Source organism: Pomacea canaliculata, linkage group LG1 (genome assembly GCF_003073045.1).
Source record: "Pomacea canaliculata isolate SZHN2017 linkage group LG1, ASM307304v1, whole genome shotgun sequence".
In the NCBI taxonomy this organism is placed as follows: domain Eukaryota; kingdom Metazoa; phylum Mollusca; class Gastropoda; order Architaenioglossa; family Ampullariidae; genus Pomacea; species Pomacea canaliculata.
Genome location: NC_037590.1, coordinates 6413658 through 6417369, shown reverse-complemented (window position 1 = coordinate 6417369; position 3712 = coordinate 6413658).

Sequence of the window (3712 nt, the reverse complement as noted above, 5' to 3'; positions counted from 1 at the left end):
AAGAAAGTAGCAGGGCAGAAGCTCCGAACTCTCTATCATATCTTTAACGAGATATTTCGGTTGCTCTATATTCCTCAGCAGATGTGCAAATAGATGGTCTCTGTAATATGTAAACTCTAAGAACATAACAAGCCAATAACACACAAATGTAATTCCCTTCAGGACACAAAGCACTTGTCCGTCTATTTCTCAAACATGCACAGGCACGAGCACAGTAAATTTCGTACACTGAGCTGTACACTTGTTGAATAAAATCTCTAAAAAAAAAATATAGAAATGTAAATGATCAACACTCACTGGAAAACGGAGGACTACTCGACCTCAGCTGTCTTTTCCTGTTGTAGGGATATCCAACCAGAAATAGTATAGTTTATAGGTGTATATCTATATGTGTGTATACATGCATTATGAACTCCTGGCTCTTTTAGTTTCCACGTCAGGGGTAAGAGTCCGCAATAACTGACAGCGTAACAAAGCCCTCGTATTTACAGGAGAATATCATTACCCAATAAAACTTAAAGATTTCTCTTTCGTTTTTTTTTTGCAAGCCAAGGCGGTCCAGAGGTCAACATGACCGTAGTCCAGCGGCTCTCAACCTTTTACTTGTGACGCCCCCCTGACGAACAAAGGTACGTCCGGGCGCCCCCCTTAGCCGGCAATGTAAGCTAATTTCACTAATACCGGTATAAGAAACTTTTAAAAGATGACCACCTTCGCGCCCCCCTTGTAAGCACGTCGCGCCCCCTGGGGGGGGGGGGCGCCCCACAGGTTGAGAACCGCTGCCGTAGTCTCACGAGGTCACAATTATGAGTTTGCTACCTCATATTTTATGCCGAATCAGCCAGTAAGTACCCCTTCCGGAAACATGCACCACCTACAGAAAGTACGGAGGTGAGATCTGAACCCGGGATACACGATCCTCGGGGACTTAGCAAAGATCCACTTCACTGCTGCACTCTAAGCGGTACAGCATATTTTGGAAGCGCAAAGTTCTGATGATATAACAATACTTTATTTGCGCTGGACTTAGGCACCCCTTCGTCTTTTCCGGTTTTCATTTATCCAGTGAGTCTCCGAGCTAAAGTGGTAATTGTATTTGAGATGCCAGGCAGTAGCCAGGCCATTCAAGGTTACCCAGAAGTACACGCAAGTTGTTTACTTTTAATTCAGGAAATGCTAGTGACTGTGCATGTCACAGCAATGTGCCGTAAATAGCAAAGAAGAATAGTCTGCAGTTAAATGAGCTACTTACCCATTTAAAACTTCTCCTTCCTCTCCCTACCAGTAATATCCCATACATGATTGTGATCATTGCGAAAAAAAAAGGTCTGTTAGAGTGAAGTGTCAGAAACGCGAGACATACAACACCCAGACTTACACTACATGCTCTTTCATTCCACAAAAGACAGAACATCTCTACGAGAACTTCCCGGTTTTTTTAAAAATATCGTGGTCACCCAAAACACGTGACTCTTGTTTATTTTTTGACCGATATTACCGCTTCGTACTTTAGACCTAGACCCTAGGCCTAGACAATCAAGACTTGGCTCATGTCAGAGTTGATTCTAGTTCAGAGCAAAGAAACCGGAGGATGCCTGTGCCTAATTCAAGCTTCTACACATCGGACACGCGGAGTGTCAACGCTGCTCAACTACGTCCTTGGTGCCAGATGCTTTTTCCCCTACTGAACAAATAACCCCTTCGTTCTCGAGATACACTCCTTCAAACATCACCATGCATAAAGAGCTAGCTCGTGACGTCACATTTGTACACAGATACTCTTCATTAACATATAGTCTCAATATTTTATTGGCTGAGGCCTTGAAAACGGAAACGTATCCACGAGCAACCCTGACCTTTTTCTAAGTATATTTATGTTCGTACGAAAATGGGAAGATGGTATTCTCCCAGACTTTAGGACACATTATTTTTCACTGAGCTTTTCCCAGCCATTTAAAAAAAATAATGCTTTCCACTAGACCTTTAAACAGTTCGTGACTTCGAACAGAGATGGCCACAAACATTCACGACAAAGGAAGAAATCCAGGTCACCCCAAAACACCCCACACGAACCCTTAAAAAAGTGCAACGACCCGAGGTGCCAATCAGTTGAAACGAAAGTCAGAAGGCTGTGGCTTGGTGTTCTACGAGGATAACTACCTTTATCTTTATCCTTCTTTCCTCTTCCAGCCGTTATCCACACTCACGGAGAGCTTCAGGCACGTCCACACGGAGTGATAACGAGTTTATCTTTCGGTTGACGTGGAGCCAGGCTGACAAGATCCACGTGGAGAGTGAGTTCAAGGGCCTACCACCACATTTCAATATTTGTACTAACTTGATCCTGTCAGCAGTTCTGTATGCATTCCTACCCCGTCATCTTGCCACCATCTGTTCAACATAACTGTTTACTGAAGTCAAAGTACAATTCCACATGTACAACGAGCTTTCAAATACGAACTTTGCGCATCGTAGTTCTTACAAATAAATCGTACTTTAGATGATTGCAAATGTTATTATGTACAAAAGACTACATTTTAAGTATAGTACACTCGGACTTCACCGGGATCCGTGACACAGACGCAGGTAGTTACAAGTTAAACTAAGCAAACACGTGACTGAGCGCTTGTAATACTTCATTTCAACATCGCAAACGCTATTGTAACCTCAAATTCCAGAAAGTTCCACTAGAGCACATGGGAATCTCACTGCTCTGTTTGGGTGTTGGTGCTCTCCGTCTAATTAGCATAATACGAGATCATGTCAACAAAATGGCGACGCGACCAACTCTGTAAACAGGTGCCACGAAAATAAGTGCGCCGGCGATGAGGATTTGAAACCACCACCTGTGGGTCTCACTGCGACTTGATGACAGATGCATTACTGCTGGCAAGGCCTCGGATCTCACAATGGGGGTGATAGGAAGAAAGAGGAAATATTTGTAGTCGGGTTGACTCCAAACACTGTTCTCACATCCCATCGGCGGCAAACAGCGCCAATCACATGCTGCGTTTCCTAGCAACAACAGAGTTTTCCGTATAGTACTGTGATGGTTGATTCCAAACCAAGTTTTGACAAAATAATCCCCTCGTTGCAGAAACGGAGCTCGGCGTGACGAACCTCCAACTGAGTAAATCACGCTCGTGCACATTAATGTCAGGACTCACGACAGCACCAAAGATTTGTCACTCAAGCAAAAACAGGAGCTACAGCAGCTTTAAATTAATAATAAATTTCATATTCCCCATGTGGTGATGTTGTTGGTGATGTTGTTGTGGTTCCATACGAGTTTTTCAGTCTTACTCTAACCATGTGCCTTTCAACCCTTAGTTCGTCCCAGTAGTTCAGAAGTGCATTTCACAGGGTATTTTTCACCTGTGTATATCACCTGTATATATTTTTGTCTGTCAGCATCATGTTTAACTCATTAGGTTATCTCTGCTGACCTTCGCCATGTTATTTTTGGCAGGCCAAGTTTTCACTTGTCATTAGCTGTCTAATGAAGGATTATTTTGGGTTGTGCCTCTGGTTTCATTCTTCTTTTTTGATTATGGTTGTCAGATTTGTGCAGCTGGTTCTTTTAAAGATTTCTTCAATAGTATTTATTATGTTGGGCCAAAATAGTTTGAACAATTTCCTCAAACATTTGGTTTGGAAGGTCTCTGGTTTCTGCCCCTTTTTAGTTAATGTTGTCTTATATTTATTTGTATTC